General features: G+C 43.6%; 1 protein-coding gene across 1 annotated transcript in view; it reads left to right on the top strand.

The window, feature by feature from the left end:
• The window catches only part of CPA6 (carboxypeptidase A6), a 141,664-nt gene that overhangs the window by 5,606 nt on the left and 113,569 nt on the right, over positions 1–22,489 (top strand). The gene's annotated exons all lie outside the window — the stretch shown is intronic.

The following is a 22,489-nucleotide window of genomic DNA, read 5'->3' as shown; positions in this document are numbered from 1 at the left end:
AGCACAGCTACTAAAACTGAGAGCATTCAGTGAAAGCTCAGATTGTTTAATGAGTATGAAAGTTATATTCGTTCAGTTAACTATACACAAATGTGAAAGCTACACATATACTGCTGCTCTGACTGGTTTCTAGCAGCTTCCAAAGCATGAAACAGGTATTTACTGTATTCAGGGTGCCCAAAGCATCCTCTGGCATCAATTTTGGCATCCCCTGATCATCTAGCAGTCACTCGTGTTAAAATTAGATAGGCTTGCTTTTGAGCCCCTATTATATGTGCAGGTTTTGCAAAAGTGTGGCATGTTTAAGAGAGATTTGAATTGAAATGACCTGATATACTTTGAATTAAAATAACCTGATACCAGCCATCACATGGGAAACAGTGACTACAGTAAGATCATAGGCATGCTCTAAACTTCCCCAAAGCAACTGCACCATTTGCAGCCAAGTCCAGATCTTTCAATTCCATAACATGTGCCTCTGTGACTGGAGTAAAGCTCCTAAATCCCATGCCTCAAAGGGCCTTGGGGCATGTCTGTATGGCCCAAGGCAACACTATGCAGAGGAAGCAGAACTCGCTCTAGAACCAAAGGCAATATAGCCAATGGAGCATGGCACTGCTTCCAAGCAAATTCATTCTGCTGAGAAGTGTCTGTGTGTAGTAGCTATCACAAGTGCTCAGCAAGGGAATGATTCTGAGCTCTACTGCACTGTAAACTTTTATATGTGAAAAAATGCATTGAAAAATGTAGAATCCAAGCCTCCCCATGCAACATATGAATTAACTCCTACCAAAAGAGAATGTGAGTTATTTGTAGTCTGCAGAGGGAGAGTAGAGTCCACAAATAAGCACATTTCTTTACACAAATTAGGCAACTGAGGAAAACTATAATGGAAAAAAAATCAGGAGGAACTAAAATGCCTTATTTCTTGATCTGTCAGATGTAGTGGATGACTATGGTGAAATAAAACCCCAGTGCACAAGTAAAAATTAACAAGTTTGCCAGAAAAATGCAAACATTTATAAAACTAGCAGTCACACACCTGAATCAGCATAAGGCACTCACAGTGCCAAAGCAGATCTTTCCCCAATACCAACTTGATAGCCAGGATATCATTATTCATTTGTATAGTGTGGTATACTGTGGTACCATATAGTGCAGGAAACAATTGTATGTAAGGCATCTTGCTGCCCTCTGATGTCTTTGCTGCTGAAAATCAAGCTCAAGAGAAGGGGCGATTCCAAGGGCCCTTGTCTTTTATTGAATAGTCTCCCCTACCACTAAGAACACTGAGCAAGCAGATTTATAATAGAGGAAACAATTCTTTGATTGATTGGATAATCTGAATTTTTCCATGAAAGCCAGCAGGGTTTGCCTGTGGACACCATTTTACATCATGTGAAAGAAATGCAATGCTTCTGACTATTTAGTGCTGCAATTGCAACTTTTTAGGTTACAATGAATAAAGAATCACCAACTACTAGTTATTCTAATTCTTGTCTTTGTATTTTCATGAATAATTTATTAGTGGCCAAGGCAGGAAAATATTTTTAACAGTTAGCATGTACAATGCATGTATTTAGAGTAGAGGATGAAGGGAGAAGCTTACAGGCTAAAAAAGTAGAACACCCATGTACCCTACCCATTAGGGGATGAAGAGAAAGCCATGTAAAGCAAATCAGTTTGTCTAGCCTAGTCCTCAAGATTAGTTAAGATCCAAAACAGAGTTTTCCACACTGTAAAAGCTGCTTGAGGTAAGGTAACACCCCAAACTAGACTTGTGGCTAGTGTCACTGTAAGAAGATTCTCTAAATCCTTTGCTTTTACATTTTAAAATTTTCCTGTTTCCAGACACAGAAATATTTCTGTGAAACAGGGCAAGATGGAGTATCATAATGAAAGAAAAATTCACCATTTCCCCTGACTCATTTGGTTTTTGATTATTGTTTTTCTTAATCTAATCTGGAATTGGTTATCTATACAAAAGTACATTAAATTTTGAATAAGGAAAGTAGAAATGGGTTGTCTTTAAGAAAGAAACACCCTGCTCATGTGACTTGGTGTGACTGTCACCAGCTGTGTGACTGTAGAGTTTTACCAAGCCACCATGTGCACACACAAATATCAAGCAAAAAGCAGATTGTTAGATTCTTGTTTTGGAGTAGGAAAGACTTTGAAAAGCAGAAGTTTTCAAGATGCCTGGTATAAACAACCACAGTATATATGATCAGGGAAGTAGGATTTAGCATTTTTTAAAAGTTTGTATTACTGGTAATATATTTATCAAATTTCAGAATGATCTTTTTTGAGTTGCTGAGAAATTCACCAGTTATAATTACAAAATGATCAGCATCTCATAATATTTACAAAAAACCCACAACAAAACATAAAACCACTCTGAAATTGGAGGAAATGTCAGGATCTTACCAGGGTGACAACTTCAGCACAGTACAAAATAATTATCAAGATATACTTAGCCATTATTAATATATCCACTTATTTGGGAAATGTCACTTGTTCAGAAGAGTAAAACAGCATATGCTTCAAACAAGGAAAGAATCTGTAAATCAACTGCTGTAAGAAGGACTTTACTTCTTATAGAAAAATAAATGCTCAAATTTAAACACAATATAAAAAAAAATAATCAAACTGCATGCGTGGCATTCATCTTTGAACTATATGGCAATGAAGTACCAGATGTTATACAACAAACGGATGTCAGAGGAAGACAGAGCCACATTAGCCAGAAGCAGCAGTTAAAATTTGCTTTTAGCAGAGATCTCTTGCTCATAAAAAGAAGAAACTATTTTGTATTTAATGCAAAAATAATTACTAGCTTTTGAGACTTGTTTTTCTGTAGTCTGTGGAATTTTGTTGTTTTAAACTTGCTAGTATGATACAGAGGGGGAAAAGTTACAAAAGGGTTTATGATGGAGAATGATTGAGAGTCAGTTTCATAGCTTTTACAGGGCACCAACTGAGGGGAATGTGGCCTGCTGGATAGATAACTGGAAAGGGAGTTGAGAAACCTGGGCTGTTTCCAGACTACGCTTCTAACCTGCTGTGTGGTCTTAATCAATTCACTTTAATTTCCACTTATACAGATGGGAAATGGAAGCACATGGGTCAGGTATACTTTTCTTTTAAGATTGAAGGAAAATGATTGCTCCACAAAAACCTTTTGAATAGTTTACATTTTCTGAAAGTTTAGGTTTAATATACAGTAGATTAGTTTTGGTATTCATGAAATAATAGATAAAGGTAATTCATTTAAAGCCAAAGATTTTCAGTGTGTAATCATGAACGGTTGTTATTTTAACAAAAGAATGGACTTGATGATGTACTAGATCTTTACATTTCTAATGTCTGAATGATAAGATTATTGCAGGCATTAGTAGTATCTACCAAAGTACACCAGTGTTTCCTATATTGAAATGATTGCACATGGATATAAATTATTTGCATCTGTTCAGTTGTGTGTAGGATGTAAGAATGAACAATGTTTTCACATGTAAGCAGACATTCACATAAAAGCAATGAGTTTATTATCGGGTGCATTTTGTTTTATTACCTAATAACAGAAATAAACACAGCTGCTATGTATCTAGGTTCTACACATTAGTATTTAATGGAAAGTTTTACATGGAAGTATTACATGTACTTCCCCCCAAAATACTTCATAGTTTTCTAGATCATATTCCTTTAGGCATATCAAAGCAGCTGTTCTCTTTTAGGACAAAAGTACAGCAAACTTGAAGTTTAATAGTAATCACAACTTTGAGTTATCTAGATACAGTGAGAGAACTTGAACAGGTTTGTATTAGTCAAATATGGCCAGATAAACAAATTTACCAAAAAAAATGGACATACACAAATATTTCCCCTTCAGGGCGGGAGTAGGAGAACAGGAGACTGTCTTTGATAAAACCATCTGGAAACTTAAACTTAGTAAAAGCAAGTGCTGCTAGAGAGCTGGTCTCTTGACAAGCAAGAGCTTATAGCTTTATATCAATAGTTATTTCATGGGAGGCTTCTGCTCCCAGTTTCTCAGTTGTCAGAGGACTTCTTTGTACAATCCTGAGGAATGTGGTGAGTTGAGATAAAAGGTCTTCTCTGCAAAACCTCATTTTACTGCTACATGTTCTTTGAATCCCCATCTCATTCATCCTTCTCACATCTTGTCATAAACCTAATCTGTTTTGGTTGTAAAGCTGCTTGGGATAAGGTCTGTCCTTTTACTGCATATATGTTTAGTACTTAGCAGTATAGAGGCTTGATACTTTACACCAGCTGTGCAATACAAAGATTAGCAAATTGGGATCAGTCCTATATTTTATGCAAAATAACTATTATTAGAACTAGGATGGCTAATGGTAGTGCTTTGCCATAAAATAAATGACAAAACTTATTAATACAATTGTTTTCAATTTTATAATTTGATTTTAAGTTGTAGTGAAAGGCAGACAATACCATGTAAAACTGTTTACAAGTGCATAGCCCATTTGTTTAAACAGCCAACAGCCATCTTTACCAGCATTTTCTTTTTAATTAAAATAGGATGAGTGAGAAAAAAGCTAAACTGCCTATCTAAAATAAATTGGTTTCCATTCTGTATCTAGAAGACAACGATTTATCTGTCTTAGGCCTGGCCTATGCTAAAACTTTTGTTGGCAAAAGTTGTGCATTGCTGACAGATGTTTCCATGCATCCACATACAAATGGCCCAAAAACCAAAAAAAAATTACACCACATCCCCAAAAAACAGAGCTCCTCAGTTGCCTATGCCTGCTGACACAAAGGTAGCATGGACATGCCTTTGCTTCTGGCCATGTACAGACATTACATTTTTTTTGATTTAGGTGGTCAGAATCTATACCCATAATTGGGGGGGGGGGGGGCAGGATAAACCTCGACTTTCAAACCGATCCAGTGGAGAGAGGCTGCATATCTGCCTCTCTTCCCTAACCCTCCCCTCCCCCTCCCCCCCATGCTGGGATGGGGAGAAGGCAGGGGAGAGAGCTCCATTCTGGGGTTTGCCTAACCTGGGCTGGAGTTGGGGTGGGGGTGGGGATTGGAGCTCCCCCAAGGTGGACTTTTTGAATGTCTGTACTTAGTTTCTGTTAGTTGCAGCAGTTGTCCAGCAGCCGCCTCACAGTGCTCCTTCCCTGGTTACACTTTTTACCTCTAGGCTCCTCAAAATCCCGTCAGCCAAAAAACTGCTCAAAGCGAGGACATGTGGCACTTGTGGTAGTCAGTAGCATTGGCTGATGCAAGCCAGAACAACTGTTGTGACAAAACTGGGTAGTATAGGCATTAGGGCTGTGCAAAATTTCAGCAGCTGTTTTGTTTCGTTTTGAATTTGGATGTTTCAGCGGCTGAAACACTGAATCCAAAACAAAACACGAGGCTCCAAAACAGCTCTAAAACTAAATAGATCCATCCAAAACAATGTTTTGGATGTTTCAGACTGTTTTGGTGGTGGGCTTTCAGGGAAAGAGAAACTAAGAATAGGGAGGGGGAGGAGGTGGGAAGGACTGCTCTGATATTGACATCCGTAGCTGGTCAGTGACAATGTTCTGTCCCTGAGGTCCCTTCCAATCCCAGTGCTTTGCAGGAGGGACAGCAAAGCACCATAAAAGGCTGTTTGTGAATTGCTCTCTGCCATTTTGCTGCTGCGCCTGTGTCTGTGTAGCAGCAGGAGTAGCAGCAGAGAGCAGCATCAGTAAGCTTGCAACTTGGTAATGCTTTCCTACCAAGTTGTAGCCAATCCTTTCCTATTTACCCTTGCCTACCTTCCCTATTGTTATCCCTTGCAACTCCTTCTTCCCCAAAAATCCTGTTATTTGTTCTTCTTTTTCCTCCCCAAACAAAGAGAAAGCAGTGCTTTGCCTGCCAGTGTCTCATCACTGTGCACTGCAGGAAAGCACTACACATACATTACACACACACACACACGCTCACACAGATGCACATTTTTTTCCAGCACACAAAATATGAAGTGTGCTGGAAAGGCAGGTACCAGGTCTTCTGGCAGGAGAGCCAGAGGGGGCAGAGGGAGAGCTGTATGTTCCCCTTCCCCCAAAACTTCCCTCCCCCAAATTGTACCCTCTTCCCTAGCACTAGTAGGCATGAGGCTTCTGGTGCTAGTGGCAGCAAGGAGGTGGGACCAGTGCCTGCATCTGCACCCCCTCCAATAACACCAGCCATAATAATAACCCCCAGTACCACCAACATGACAAACAGCACCAGCATGACAGTCTCCTCCACTCCCAATTCGGTTCCCAGCCTGAGATTTCCAGTGTCAGAAGAGCTGGATCTGGAAGCAGGGGACGTGAGCACCCAAGCAAAATAAATTCTGGGGACTGAGGAGGAATCTGAGTTTGTGCTCTACTCACTCCAAGTTCCCCTAGAGCCAGATCTTCTTCCCTGAAAGGCAGTTTGGAGGAGGATGGTGTTGAGGTTGTGGAGGCAAGTGGCTCCACTGAGTCAGCTCCTCCTGTTGTTGTGCCTCTGCCTGCTGAGAAGGGGGAAATCAGGCAGGATTCGTACCCTCACCCCAGAAGCGAGAGGGTAGTATGGTGTGGGATCATTCTGAAGTGGCAGATGATCCCACATATAGTATCTGCCTGCACTGCCAAAGTAAGACCAGCTGGGGCAAGGAGGTGAAACACTTCAGCACCACGGGGATGCTGTTCTGTCTCAGGAGACACAACCCCCTTGCCCCTCCTCAGTCTGGCACCATTGGGAGCATCCTCAAAAACAAGTCCCCCTCTTGCTCCAAAGCCTCCATCCCCAAGAAGCAGAGGCAAGCCACCCTGAAACAGTTGAACAAAGGCAGACAGAAAGGGTGGGAGGGGAGTGCATTGCAAAGGCGAACAAGATCACCCAGAGCATCAGGGAGATGCTTGTTCTAGATGGCCAGCCCTTCTCCCTAGTTGTGCAGCCAGGGTTCAGGAAGCTCATGGTGCTCATGGCCCCATACTACCAAGTGCTTGCACGCACCACCTTCAGCAGGATGGTGGTGCCTTCCCTGTACAAGGCATGCAGAGAGTACTTCACCTGGGACATCTGGACAGCTGGGGTGGAGGTCATGCCTACCTCTCCCTCACAGGGCACTAGTGCTGCCATTCAGGCTGTCAGTGGGCTCTCCTTCAAGCCAAGGTGATGGATGAGTCCCGCATAGCAACAGAGATCATGGTGGCCAGCAACCGCTTGGTGCAGGGGTGGCTCATTGGACAGAGTGAGCTCACCCATGGGTTCATGGTCACCGACAATGGGGCCAATGTGGTCAAGGTGGTCCATGATGCCAACTTTGTTGGCATTTGCTGTGTGGCACACAAGTTCCACCTCAGTCAGGGATGCCTTGGAGGGGGACAGGGCTGCTGGCAACAGTGCCATCACAATTGGCCAGCTCATTTTGAAATGCAGGAAGGTGGCAGGCTACTTCTACTGGAGCATCAAGCGGGGCAAGATTCTGTGGGACAAACAGTCAGAGCTGAGAGTCCCTCAACACAAAATCATCCAGAATGCAGAGACTCAGTGAAACTGCACATACCTAATGCTGGACAGCTATGTGATTTAGGTGGTCAGAATCCATGGCCTTGCTCAGGGGAGATTGGGAATCCATGGCGTTGCTCAGGGAGATTAGGATCAACAGCCCCCTTAACAAAACAGCGTGGGATACCATCTCACAGATCTTGGTGGTCCTCAAGCCATTCCTTGAGGCCACCAAGACCATCAGCACTGGTGATGCCCTCTTTAGCCAGGTGATCCCCATAGTGAGGGAACTTGAGAACCAAATGGAGAAGTTCCAGGGGATCGATGTTCCTGGCTGGGGCAAGCCGCTGTCACCAGAGGTGCAGGCACTGCTGAAGCGGCTGAGGGAGGGCATCAAGAATGGGCTAGATCCATTGTGGTCCAGTATGGTCCATGTGCGACTCAAGGGTGAATGGAAGCATATGTTCCAGCAAAACCGTGGATCACTGGACAGAGGTGCTGGTGAACAGAATCTTGGAGTCAGAAGGGCACAGGCAGCGGGATGTAGAAGAGCGGGATCCACTTTCCCATGCCAGCACTCCCAGCAGCAGCCAGTCTCCTCCACAACAGCTGCTGCCAATATGGGCCAAGGGCGTGCTTCAATGTTGGGGTCCAGGGGCACCAGACCCCAGCCTGGGGCAGGTAGCACAGAGGCCTCTGTGGGTTCCTATCTCGGTGAGGATATGGAGCTGTTGGACTGCAACCCCTTGGCCTACTGGGCAACCCACAGCCAAATGTGGCAGGATCTGACCACAGTTGCCCAGGAATATCTGTCCACCAACCAGTGTTCCAAGTGAGAAGGTGTTCAGCATTGCTGGGGATGTTGTGACACCCTACTGCACCTGCCTGGATCCTGGAGGTGGCACTCACTGCATCACCAGCCAGCAAGGAAAGAATATCTCCATGCTAAACTCCCATGCCAGGATGAACTTGGAGGTATGGCCTGGGGCTATAGGGAAGGAGGAGGCCCCAGGTCCTGGGAATGCCCTAAAACTGCACCCTGCCGGGGTTGTGAGGCCTCGTGGACCTGCTGGTGGTGTGGCATCCCCCAAGAAGTTCCAGGATCAAGGACCTCCCTGGTGAAAGGCAGGTAGGAGGTGCCTTATAACCTCCAGCCAGCGCACACATGCACAGTTCTGGCTAGGGAAAGCCCAGACCTGTAAGATCTTTGAGAGGCCTAAGGCTTGCTGGTTGCAGTGGAGTTCTGAGGCTACAGGTGAGCTTAGTTGCCTGGGATGCCATCTGTGAGGCATGGGCTTCCGGTGTTAAAACCCTTCATCAGGCTGAGGGAGTAGTTGCTATGTGTGCTCTTCTTAGATGGAAGGAATAGTAAAGAAGCCAGAGGCTAGCATGCAATGCAGGCAAGAAACCAGTCAATGAAAATGTAAATTGAGGCATCTCACCCCCTGACAACTCAATTTACATTTTCACTGACAGGCTGTCTTGCATTGCATGCCAGCTTCTGGCTTTTTTACTATTCCTTCCATCCAGGAAGAGCACACACAGCAACTGCAGATGCTTCCTTAGCCTGATGAAGGGTTTTTAAACCTAAATGTTGCAAAGAAGAATATCTCCAACTGTTCAGTTGGTCTAATAAAAGATATCAGATTGACCCTAAGAACCATATCTGGGCTATGCCCTTAGACCAATATGGCTACAACCTACACCCCTTAACACACACAACTGACACAAGTGTTGCTTTCAGCAGTTTGAGGTGCAGTTTCACAGAAACCCCTGCACCACTCTGCCTGAAACCTGACAGGCCTCATGCCCGCATGAGGGGCCATGTATGTGGCAGGACAGGTGCTAATGAGGGTGGCCATTTAATGTCCCACTCTCAGAGCTGGAGGCAGCAGTTTAGTTTCTCACCGGCCAGCAGGGGAAGAACATCTCCCTGCTGAGCTCCCATGCCAGGAAGAACTTGGAGGTGTAAGGGCTAGGGCTGTATGGGGAGGAGGAGTCCCCACATAATCCTGGGCATGACCTAAAACTGTACCCTGCTAGGGCAGGGAGGCCTGGGTGGGACTGCCAGTGGCACGGCAGCCCCAGGAAATGCCAGGACCGTGAACCTCCCTGGTGAAAGGCGGGTAGGAGTCACCTGATAGCCTCCAGCCACCGTACTGTCCTGGCTGGGGAAAGCCCAGACCTGTAAGATCTTTGAGAGGCCTGAGGCTTACTGGTTGCAGTGGAGTTGTGAGGGTGAGAACAGGGGTTACCATCCCTGCAATTGTCATCCCACTGCACCTTAACACACACTCAAGTTACACATGTCACGAGTTTTGCTTTGCACAGTTTGAGCTGCAGTTTCCCAGAAATCCTTGCACCTATCTCATTGAAGCATGGTAGGCTTCATGGCCTCAGAAGGAACTACCATCACTGCAAGTTTCATCCAAATCAAGCAAGAAATAACATTATAGGCAGTTTTGTGATTCCCTATTGTAGCCTATGGTCAAAATGCCAAAACAGCATTGAAATTCAGAAACAGTTTCGGCCTAAATGAAATGGGACAGCAATCCGAAACACCAAAATGAATCATTGTCCCTCCAAAATGCCGAATCTGAAACAAAACAAAACAAATACACAGCTGTTTCTCACAGCCCTACGAAACACCAAAACAAAACACTGTCCCTCCGAAATGCCAAAAACAAAACAAAACACAGCCATTTCGCACAACCCTAGTAGGCATGGCCTTAGATGCATGCACATTTGAACATATTCAGAACTCAGAACCAGCTGGTATGTGACTACCCCTCTCTGAAGGCATGGTCTTATTTTCCAGTATGTTTCAGCTTAGTTTTAATTAAGCTAAAAAGGCTGTTATGGTTACAAAGACAACCTCAGTTAAAAGCCAAGAACAATGGTTCTGAGAGTCATAAAATATCCCCTTTATAGCAGAGGGCTGGTAACTCTGGTGCTCTGTAATGTCCTTTTAAACGTGCACTGTGATAATAAGTTACAGACACAAATATACACATTTTCCTAATGAAGGTATTAAATACAACCCCCTAAACAGTGAGCAAGTGCAAAATACACAAGGGTGACTTTCTATCATATTATCATATATGGCATTATGTAATTTTAAGAATGTAGACAATACAATGCGTCTTTTTTAGATAAAAACTGTAAATACTTTGGAAATATTTACCATATCAAGTATCTAATGAAAATTACAGTAATAAGTCTGGGATGATTTGGAAACCATTAGTGAAATATTCCCAGGTCGGTTACAAAATGCCCTGGGCATTTACTATCTGTCTGCTATTATGCAGAACATGTTTGTACTGTGTTTAATTTAAAATTTAATTTCTGCAGCATGGAGCATTTTCTAAGAGCACAGCAGCAAATAGTTTAAATGGTATGAGCAACTTACACAGAGCAACCATAAAATTTCAAATGGGAAATTGTGATATTTCAGTAGCAGTAGCAGACTAGATACTTAAAAATAGTTGCATTTAGGGTTTATCTATTTGGCAAACAAGATTCACATGACATATGAAAGACATTTTGAAAGACAGTAACAACTTTGTAACATTTGTTATTAACTAGGTTTAAATGCTAAATATTAAAAATTAAATATGTATTTTAGAGAACTAAGGCATGTGAGTTAATATGTGGTTGCTGCTGGGCAGGGGTGTGAATGTTGGGGCCTTATATCCCAGAAGTGATCAGGATTCAACAAATTAAGATAGTGCATAAGCTAGTCCACTGTGTTGAATGACTCTGAATAGTCCCTTCACCCATCTAAAACTAGCCATTTCTGGAGAAGTCTGAGATCCCTTTTCCTCTATGTTTTTGGGCTCCCTTTCAATCTTAATCTCAGCTGGAAATTTCAAAATACAGAATATTGCTTTACCAGTAGGAATGCTGGTAGGACAACATAAGCAAAGGAGAAATATTTCAGTGGAGTTGTATCAGTAAAATCAAAATCAGGTCTTATATGTTTAGTTAAATAATTTTATTCTTAGGTAAACAAACAAGATAGCTATAAGTTTAAATTCATAACATTATTTCTTGAACTTCTAACAAAAACTACCAGACAGTAATATGGGGGATGGCTTCTTTGGTTAATGGTGTGTGCGTGCACATGTATGTAAGAGCATGTTCATGTGCTTCCAAATAGTTGCCCTGTTGCTCCCTGGCTGATCTCACTGGGACAGAGAAAACCCCCTGCCATATACAAAACTAATGACAAAACCAGATCCCAATGAGCAGGGTGTTTCCAGTGCTTCATTCTCAACTGTAAGCACTAAGCATTGCAAGGGAAAAGGGGACCCTATACCACCCAGGGAGGCAAAACCAGAGGTCCTTCCCAAGGGGTGTTTAGTAAAGCTGCTTTCCATGATGACTATCTTGGGCCACATTTAAGAACTTGATATATGTCCCATGCTATCATCCCATACTGTCATCCTGGGACTCCTTAACATTGTTTGCTCATTCATATCCCCAGTAAAACCTTGTGACAAATCATAAGGTAAAATCCTCACACTACTAAAATCACTTTACACCAACTTCATCTGAAACAGTGAAACAGTTCCATTTCAACCAATGCAATCAGCTACCAAACAGAGGGAGTGCAGCACAGCTGAACTTTGTTGTTCATCTGAGAACTGTAATTTTGATGCGTCTTGAGTCTCTACTGAGGGATCAACTTGTATAGAGTTCAAGATGAAGCCTTACAGGCAGACTCCTAATAAAGCAAACCTTAGCATTCACCATCCCTCAAGAGGAAGCACTAGCTCATGAGGCGGCATCTTTTCATTTGAAGGCAATCTAAGCTTCATCTGTGAAAATGGCAACTGACATAAATCAAGTGCAATCCAAAGAGAATTCTCCAAACAAGTCCCCACCATGCACAAGAAAGCAAATTCTTCATCCCTGAAATGCTGCTATAACTGTGGTGAGAGCCACAGATGCAATGTATGCCGTTTCTGTGATGCTGAATGCCATCATTGCAAGCGCCAGGGTCACACTGAATGCTCATTTATCAACAGTGTGAAAACATCACACCCTGCAGAAGAAATACACCTATACTGCAGTGTGCTCCAAGATGTTCCATGTGTCATAAATATAGGCTCAGGATCCAAGCTTATTTTAAGTTTGAGAAAGACATATGAATTGCTTTGGCCTTGAAATGGTCTTCCTATTGTCCCATGTGAAGCACTACATGTCAACTACAATAAACAAAGAGTTGAGTTGAAAGGAGAATGTTATGTCAAATGTTCTCTATGGGAAAGATTATGGGGTCCTCCTCCTCAACTGTCAAAGGACACTAAATGGCGAATAGTTCCAACCACTGGGCATCAAGTTAATAAGAGTGAACAGGTTTGTAAAAAATTCCATACAAAATTTCCTAAAGGAATTCAGCAAAGCTTCTGAAGAAAGGTTAGATATGTATAAATGCTGGTCTTGTGTGAAGCTTCAATCCGTGATTCGATTCGGCAGAGTGAAAGACTAACTTGCCAGTCTGAAGGGCCATAATGTGCCAAATTTTGAAGATGTTCTCATTGGAGCAAAGTCCTCGCAAGAACTAACTGCTCAACTGCAACAAATACCATGCTGTACCAATGACAGCCTAGAAATTGAGATAGAAAAGTGTATTTTTGGGGTAAGCAGCACTGAGTTCCTGGGATTCTGAGTTGATGCAACAAATACAAAAGTGAAAGCAGTTCATAGAGCTCAAGAAGAAGGAGGAACAACATGTATTGCTAGGTTTGCTTAACTTCTATCATTTCTTTAAAGACAAGGCTGTATTTGCTGAGCCTTTATATTGTCTACTGCACAAAGAGACAATGAACTAAAATGTTACGTGACCTTCAATAATGTGAGGGGACTGTTATCATGCAACATTGTGCCAATCCATTATGACATGGAGAAGCTACCTTTGCTTACCAATGCTATTTCACCATACAGGATTGGGGCTGTCCTGAATCATCTTCAGAACAATGGATGCAAGAATTGCCTACTATTTGGCAAACTGTGTGTTTGACCAAGAGGAATTCTGTCCAAATTGGCAAGGAAGACTGCCAATTGAGATTGCAATCATTTCTGGGTTAAAGAAATTCCATGAGTAATTGGGGCCATAAATTCTCAGCTGTAGCAGACCACAAGCCACTTCTGGGATTATTTGCCAAAAATAGACCAACACCCCAAATAATGTTGCCATTTTGGTCTTTATTCTTCAATGCATATGACTGCAACATCCGGTACTGCTATGGAAAGTCAATAGCTAGTGTAGGTGTATGGAGATGACTACCATTATCCACTCCTAAAGTCACTGGTTTTTCAGTGTCTGAAATGCTAATGTTGGAATCAACTCCTGATCCTCCTTTTGAACCAACCAGTATTGCTTGCATGATTACCAAAGATCCATTGTTAACCTGAGTGCTGAACTAGGTATAGAAGAGGCTGTCCATGGCAAAATTAGGAGATGAATTTAACCTATTGCACACTAACATGAATTTCTGCCTGTAAAAGATGTTACCTATGCGTAACACAATAGTTATCCCCAGTGAAGCTCAAATATAAATCTATCAGCTGTCGTTCCAGGTCTGTTATATCCTCCAGCTGCTGAAGAGACATAAGAAGAGCCACAAGAACCTACTCCCATTTTCAGTCAGATTACTCCAAACTGAAATAAGGTCATCCAAAGCAGGTCACCATCTGACCCAAATATTTAAATAACTAAGTTATGCAGGGGGCTGAATGCTATGCATCTGTGTGTCCACTCCCAGCAACAGGTGGGACTATTCATTGTCATGTTTGTCTCCTGCTGTTTTGAACGCATTTCATAACCCTTTTTGTTTCTACAAAAAAAGATGGTTTCCCGATCACTCCCTGTCTGATTTCACTGTGATAGAGAAACCCCTTGTCATGGAGTGGGGCCTGCAAGTGGCCGTGATCTCGCTAGCGCCCCCTGCCGTGTCAGTTACGGTGATCCAGCACCCTCGTCTCGCCTGCCACGTCTTTGTTCTTACAAGTTCAGTAAGGGAGGCTGCCTACTCTCACCTTGACACCGCGCTGGTATTACCTCCATTCCAAGTGGGGTGCACCAACACCCCCAGCCTTCTGGGCAATGCGTGCCTCCTACCTCCCCCTTAGCATGCCCCAAGCCTCATAGCTCTTCCGGGATGATATCTGGTCCTTCTTTCTTACCGTGCCCTCTCTGGCACCCCTGGGCCTGTCTCCCAACCAGCACCCCTTGCCTGGCGCCTCTGGGCTTGTCTCACGCCCAGCTGGGCCAGCTCCTTAAACCTTTACTGGTCCCTCTAAAGTTAGTTACAGGGTGGATACCCGACTAGGCTCAGGTAGCCAGAGCCTTACCTGGCCTTTCTAACCCTACTGGGTTCTTGCCAACATTATGAGTCCGCTTAGGCTCAGGTGACCTGAGCCTTACCTGGCCTACCTGACCCCTCGGGGTCCTGTCAATCCTTGGTGTCCACTTAGGCTCAGGCAACCGAAGCCTTACCTGGCCCTTTAGGCCCCTCGGGGTCCCCAGTACTGAGGAACCCCTCTAGGATCCTTTTTAGTCTCCCCGTTACGGGGTTTCTGACAATCAGAAAAAAATGCCCCACCTATTCCTGGGGCCTCTCTTGGTACCCGCGCCCGCTCCTGGAGCACCTCTCAGCACATGCTCCTGCCCCCTAGGGCTTCCCTCGGTGCACTCACCCTCTCCTAGGGTTCTTCCTAGTGCACTCGCCCACTCCCAGAGCTTCTCGCCCCCTCTGGGGCCTATGCCGCGCCTCCCACGCTTCTCGCCCCCTCTGGGGCCTATGCCGCGCCTCCCACGCTTCTCGCCCCCTCTGGGGCCAAATACCGCCCTCACAGGCTGGGGTCTGAAACCCTGCACACCACGCCTCTCTGATGCAAACAGCTGTGCCCCACTGGGCACCAGGAACCCCCAAGCTACTGGGGAGTCCCCATGAGGCCTCCTCACACCCCTACAGCCTCACTCGGTCCTCCAGTGTAACGATAACTGAATCCGGTGCCAAACGGCTACAACTCAAACACCAGAAGCCTACTGGCTTACAACACAATCATAAGCCCCAAGCTTATAAACCCAGCTCCACTTAGCGTTGGCTCCCTCCCATACCTCTATCTGGGCTCTCTCCCTCCCCTCACATCATTGCAGCTGGTCAGACTGTCACCATTGATGCTCATGCTCCTGCTCCTGCTCCTGCTCCTGCCAGAAGGGAACTACTCTCAGATGCCAGCCTGGGCTGTTTATAAAAGGCCCGGCCCTGCCCCCTTCCGGTCACCTGACCTGCTGTTTGCCACAGCAACCAGCAGCTGTGCTGCCCTGCTGATTGACAGCTCTCCTTCTATCCTCTAAGGCACAGGACACCTCAGTGCCCCTGTGACACCCCTGCAATACACAGACATTTGTAGTCAGATTCACAGTCTGGCACACTGCTATCTTTCCACCTCTTATGGACCCAATCCCAAGTCCTTATTCAGAAAATACACTACTTTATAAATGGATTTTATTTTTCTTCTGTATGAACTATAAGATTGTACCTATGCAGCTAGATTGTGCAAGTATTTCATAAATTTCATAGACATTAGGGCTGGAAGGAACCTTGGAAGATCGAGTCCAGCCCCCTGCCCCAGGGACAGGAAGTCAGCTAGGGTCAAAGGATCCCAGCAAGATAAACGTCCAACTGACTCTTGAAGGAAGCCAAAGTAGGTGCTTGCACCACCTCTGGCAGCAGCCTGTTCCAGGCCTTGGGGGCTCACACTGTAAAGAAGTTCTTCCTTATGTCCAGCCTGAAACAGTCTTGGAGAAGTTTGTGACCGTTTGACCTTGTCATCCCATGGTGTGCTTTGGTAAACAGACATTCCCACAGATCCTGATGTACACCCCTTATATACTTATATAGGCTGCCACCAGGTCCCCCCTGAGCCTGTGCTTTTCTAGGCTGAAAGAGTAGTTCTCAGCCTTTCATCATAAGGCCTGCTCTCCTGCCCTCTGATCATGCACGTGGCTCTCCTCTGGACTCTCTCAAGCTTCTCCACGTCCTTTTTAAATCATGGAGCCCAGAACTCGATACAGTACTCCAGCTGCGGCCTCACCAAGGCTGAGTACAGCAGGAGGATGACATCCTGGGATTTGCTGGAGAAGCATCTATGGATGCAAGCCAGAGTTTTGCTCGCTTTGCCGGCTGCAACATCTCATTGGTGACTCATATTCATCTTGTGGTCAATCATGACCCCCAAGTCATTTTGCACATATAATTTTTAAACTGGAAAATATGGGAATTCTCTATGGAGAATCCTACAGAATCAGACAACACCACACCTAAAATTAAATTATACTTCTTTCTCTTAAGCTGCAAAGGACTCTAAAGCTTGCTGCAGAAATTTTAGACTTAGTCTCAGAGGAAAAAATAAATATATTTTTAAATTTTAATGACATTGTTTTATTTTTGCTTCTTGCCATTTTTCAAAACACAGAAGTAATGCTTTGCCAGTTGGACTGTTAGGAGTAAAACCCTGAGAAAATGCAACTATTGATTGAGATGGGCGAGTTGCTTTGAGGTATGCTGACTCAGTAAATTCAGGTTTTGGTCAGTTGGAAGTAACCATGATTCTTTTTCCAAAGGCTACAACATTTTCCAGAATGAATAGGGCTTGAATGCATTTTAATTCAGCCTGTGTCCAAGAATCTTCAACCTCACCCCATATCTATATATAAATTGCTAGAAACAAACATTAGTTCATAACAGAAACCCCCCCTATAGGTGAAGCAATACTGGTAACGGATCCATCATCCACTAAAGTCCAAACCATCATTTGATTTAAAACAGTAACACAGATCATTTATATTTTAGTAAATATGAAGGTTTTGGTACTTTAACATATTAAATCTATACGCTTAAGTCAGTCACTCTGATGACTATAGCAGTGCACACACTATGGTGGGTCACTGATGCCTCAATGTATTACACTCCTCCCATTCTTGGAAAACCAATTACGTGACCCAGAAGCAGAGAGTCAATACAGAGAAGACATTCTTCCAGCCGTGAGACATCTGGCTCTTTGGCAGCCTTCATAGGCTTTTATATCATGGGCTCTAAATTAGCCTTTTGAATGTGTCATGTGCTTTAACTAGGGATGGGCTGCCTGGACTGCCATGTGTTCCTGGTTACCATTGCTTTAACTAATCTATTTGTTTGATCCCTGGTGAGTGACTGTCTCTACACAGGCAAGAAGTCATGAACCCCTATGGATAGAATGTTTCTCCCCCCATGCCCCTAAAACATAAGTACAAGAGACTGACAAATTAAGGCAATAAATTTGCAGTATAGCAAGAACCACAGCTTTGAACATCCAAAAACCATTCAGCTTGCAGATTTTCAAGAGCAGCAGCTGGAGGAAGGAGGGTTTCTCAGCCATAGAAAGCATTCTACCCAGTAAGTAGCTGCATTTAACTTCTCAGTCCTGCAGACCTAGGCCAAAAGTTTTCAGAATTTGTGTTTAATCTTGAGTGGCCACATTGATTGTCAGAAGTAGGAGCTGCAGTGCTCAGCAACTTTGAAAATGAACACATAACATGGAACAAACGGGTGTTTATCCAGGCTACATCCTCATCCTTCAGCCAGTGATGGTGAAGAGGACAGAGAATCATAGAAAAGCAGAGCTGGAAGGGGCCTCAGAAGTCATGTAGCTTGCAGATTTTGTAGCCCCTTGCTCAAGGCAGGATCATCCCTATCTAAGCCATATTATAGAAGTATTTGTCTAACCTGGTCTTAAAACTGCATAAAGGACCCTCATCTACTACCCAGCACAGTGCTTGAAAACATAAAAGCACTGTGCCTGGTAGTGGTCATACAGGTAGTTGACAGTATTCTCATCCCCTTGCTTTACCTGGAGCAATATACCAAGTTGCTCCAGGTAAAGCAAGGGGATGAGAATACTGTCAATTACCTGCTACTGCAAGGACAGATAGTAGTTTGTTAAAATATACTTAAGCAATCCAAGGAAGAGGATCATGGCCCCTGCTATGGAAAGGCAAAAAACCCTGTTGTCCATACCCTGGAGTAAAATTCCTTCCTCTTCCCAAAAATACCTCCAGAGCAGGATCCTCTGGCCAGGACCCTTAATGTTTTTAAGTCTCAGCAGGAGCACAATCAAAATCCCCAACCCTGGCTGCAGCCAACACCCAGTGCTTCTGAGGGAGGCAAAATAAACCACCCAAGCGTCCTGATACAGCAATAGGTGGGAGAAAAAATTCCTTCCCAGACCAGTGTGGTAACTGGCAAAGCCTAGAAGCATAGGAAAACCTAACACGCGCTTCTCTATGCTGCAACCTGGGAGCTGCAAACATAACTTCATGCACTGCATCCTAACTGAAAGTCAGAATTCAGTCATGCCATCCTTTCCAGTAACTTGTCCCAGCTCCTTAAATTTGGTTCATAATCAAGCCAGTTGTGGAACTCAGCTGTATTCTCCTGCTGCTGAGCATGGTCCTCTCCAGTTTCCAGTGTGCGGGAAGGGGTTGCTGGGCTTCCAACTTTTGCTTTTTACAGGCCACTCCAGGTATTGCTACTCCTACATCATTATTGCTACTCCTAAATGAAGCCCTATCTGTGAAGCCCACTCCACTCAAAAACATCAGAGATCACCTTTGATACTTTGATCCAAGTTACAATATTTTCTTGCATACAGCACATTTAAAAAAAAACAGCTCCTCAAAATGGCAGTATGCATTATATGTGAAAAATACAGTAAGAACAGTTTCTGCCAGTTATCTGCAAAAGTGAAGGTAAAATCTGCACAGAACTCACAGGGAGCAGAACAATAAGAGGCTAGGTTCCCTACCTGCTGCTACTTAGTTAATTACTACAAGGAAAGATTTTTATTTCTTCATTCTGCCTTTCAAAAACAAAGTGTATATTTTATTTTGGTGAATAATGTATGTGAGAAAATACAATATTCTTTTGACTTTATGGAAGTCTTTACTCCTCTGAGGATAGGTAGAAACAGAATGCAGAATGCAGAAGCCAGTCTGATGGGGAAAGGAGTCCAAGAGAGCTGGTTTTATTTTAAAGAAACTTTATTGAGGTGTAAGAACAAATCATCCCATTGTACAGGAAAACTAACAAGTATGGAAGAAGACCAGTTTGGCTTAGCAGAGAACTCTTCAGTGAGCCAAAACATGAAACAGGAGCTTACAAGAAGTGGAAACTTAAATAACTAAGGAGGAGTATAAGAGCATTGCATGGACATGCAGGGATGAAGTCAGGAAAGCCAAAGCACGACTGAAGTTGTAGCTAAGAAGAAGGGCTTCTACAAGTATGTCAGCAACAAAAGGAAGATCAGGGAAAATGTAAGTCCTTTACTGAATAGGGAAAGCAACCTAGTGACAGATGACGCGAAAACGGCTGAAGTACTCAATGCTTTTCTTGCTCAGTCTTCACAGGTAAGGTAACTTCCCAGACTACACCATCTGGCAGCACAGTTTGGGGAGAAGGTGAGCAGCCACCAGTAGTGAAAGAACAGTTAGGGACTATTTAGAAAAGCTGGATGTGTACAAGTCCATGAAGCCAGATGGGATGCATCCGAGGGTGCTGAGGGAGTTGGCTGATGTGAGTGCAGAGCCACTGGCCATTATCTTTGAAAACTCACGGCAAGTAGGAGATGTCCTGGATGATAGAAAAAGGGCAAATATAGTGCATATCTTTAAGAAAGGGAAAAAGGAGGACCTGAGGAACTACAGACTGGTCAGCCCTACCTCAGTTCCTGGAAAAGTCATGGAGCAGGTCCTCAAGGAGTCCATTTCTAAACACTTAAAGAAGAAAAAAGTGATCAGGAACAGTCAGCATGGACTCGCCAAGGGCAAGTCATGTCTGACCAACCTAATTACCTTCTATGATGTGGTGACTGGCTCTGTGGATGCAGAGACAACAGTGGATATGATATACCTTGACTTTAGCAAAGCTTTTGATACAGTCTCCCACAACATTCTTGCAAGCAAGCTAAGGAAGTACAGGTTGGATGAATGGACAGTAAGGCAGATAAAAAAACTGGCTGAATCACTGGGCTCAAAGAGTAGAAATCAATGGCTCAATGTCTAGTTGGCAGTCAGTATCAAATGGAGTGACCTAAAAATCAGTCCTGGAGCCAGTTTTATTCAATATTTTCATCAAAAACGTGGGAAATGGGATAGAGTGCACCCTCAGCAAGTGCACCCTCAGCAAGTTTGTAGGTGACACCAAGCTGGGGGGAGTAGTAGATATGCTGGATGGGTAGGGAAAGAATTCAGAGAGAACTAGACAAATTGGAAGTTTGGACGAAAAGAAATTTCATGAGGTTCAAAAAGTCCACTTAGCACAGAAAAATCCCATGCACCAATACAGGCTGGGACTGACTGACTAAGCAACAGCTCTGCAGAAAAGGACCCAGAGTTTACAGTGGTCAATAAACTGACTGGGAGCCAACAACATGCCCTTGTTGTGAAGAAAGCTAACAGCATACTGGGCTGCATTAGTCGGAGCATCGCCAGCAGATTGAGGGAAGTGATTTTTCCCTTCTATTCAGTATTGGTGAGGCCACATCTGGAATACTGTGTCCAATTTTGGGCCCTCCACTACAGAAAGGATGTAGAAAAATTAGCATCCAGCAGAGGGCAACAAAAATGGTTAAGGGGCTGTGGCACATGACTTACAAGGAGAGGCTGAGGGAACTGGGCTTCTTTCATCTGAAGAAGAGAAAACTGAGGGAGGATTTAATAGCAGCCTTCAACTACCTGAAAGGTGGTTCCAAAACGGATGAAGCTAGACTGTTCTTGGTGGTGGCAGATGACAGAACAAAGAGTAATGGTCTCAAGTTGCAGCAAAGGAAGTTTTGGTTACATATTAAGAAAAAAACATCCTCACGAGGTGGGTAGTAAAGCACTGGAACAGGTTACTCATAGAGGTTGTGGAATCTCCATCCTTGGAGGTTTTGCCTACTATTCAGGCAGCTAAGCAAGTCAGTTGACTTAATGGCTTATTGTTTTTCATTCTAGAAGTATTAATAATCATCTCTCCTTTTTAATGATCTTGACATTCGGTCGATCAAGCTAACCTTTTTCAGGGCAGCTTAGCTGTCTCATAGCTGCTGCTTGTCTCCCCCTTCCTATTTCATAGCTTTGGAGACTTTTTAGCTCTTTTCAGTGTCATAGATCCACTCATGGAAACAAGGCTTCAGCAGCAGCTAGGGTTTCAGTTTTAGCTAAGCAAGCAAAGAGGGTAAGTCAGCTGAAGATCAGGCTCTATTCCTGCTCTATGCATACGTAACTAGGAAAAAAATATTCATTATGCTTTTTAAAAACAAGGATATGTATTATAAAGATGTGTATTATATTCTGGGGTTTGTTGTATGTGATAAAATACAATATATTCCTTATTCTAAATTTTAATTTGCGTAAAAATGTATGAAATACAATAAAGGGGCATCGGTAAGATTTCAAAGTCAAAGATTTCAAAGTACTCAAAAGTTACAGTATGCCAAACTTGTTCAAACTTATTTCTGTTCCTTTGTGCATGTGTATTGCAATACAGTCTAATTATATTTTCAAATGAAATACGGTAGAACCTGGATTCTTCTCAGGGTTAGAATCCTTAGCTCCTCCTGGTGAAGATGAAGGTTTCCAAACTAACCAGAAATATATATAGCCATAGTAAACAGCTGTACAGACAGCTTAGTAGCAGGACTGCTCCAGCTTTTCGTTTAAAGGGCTTCTCAGGCCAGCTGCATGGGATTCGGTTGTAGTGGTGAACTTTGGCTGATCAAAAAAGCAGCCCTTTTGAAACCAAAACCCTACAAACAACTGAGCAGCCTGTTCTTACTTGACAGCCCACTGTTATTTATACTGGCTGTAGACTATCTGAACATCACAGCAGAATCTGGATTTTTTTGTAGTATTTTTTTTTAATACTCTATGTGGACAAGTGGGAGGGCTTAGTTAGTTTGT

Source organism: Crocodylus porosus, unplaced genomic scaffold (genome assembly GCF_001723895.1).
Source record: "Crocodylus porosus isolate Cpor-Errol unplaced genomic scaffold, CroPor_comp1, whole genome shotgun sequence".
Classification (NCBI taxonomy): Eukaryota; Metazoa; Chordata; order Crocodylia; family Crocodylidae; genus Crocodylus; species Crocodylus porosus.
Note: the sequence above shows the minus strand (reverse complement) of the source record. Positions and strands in the feature narration are given on the sequence as shown.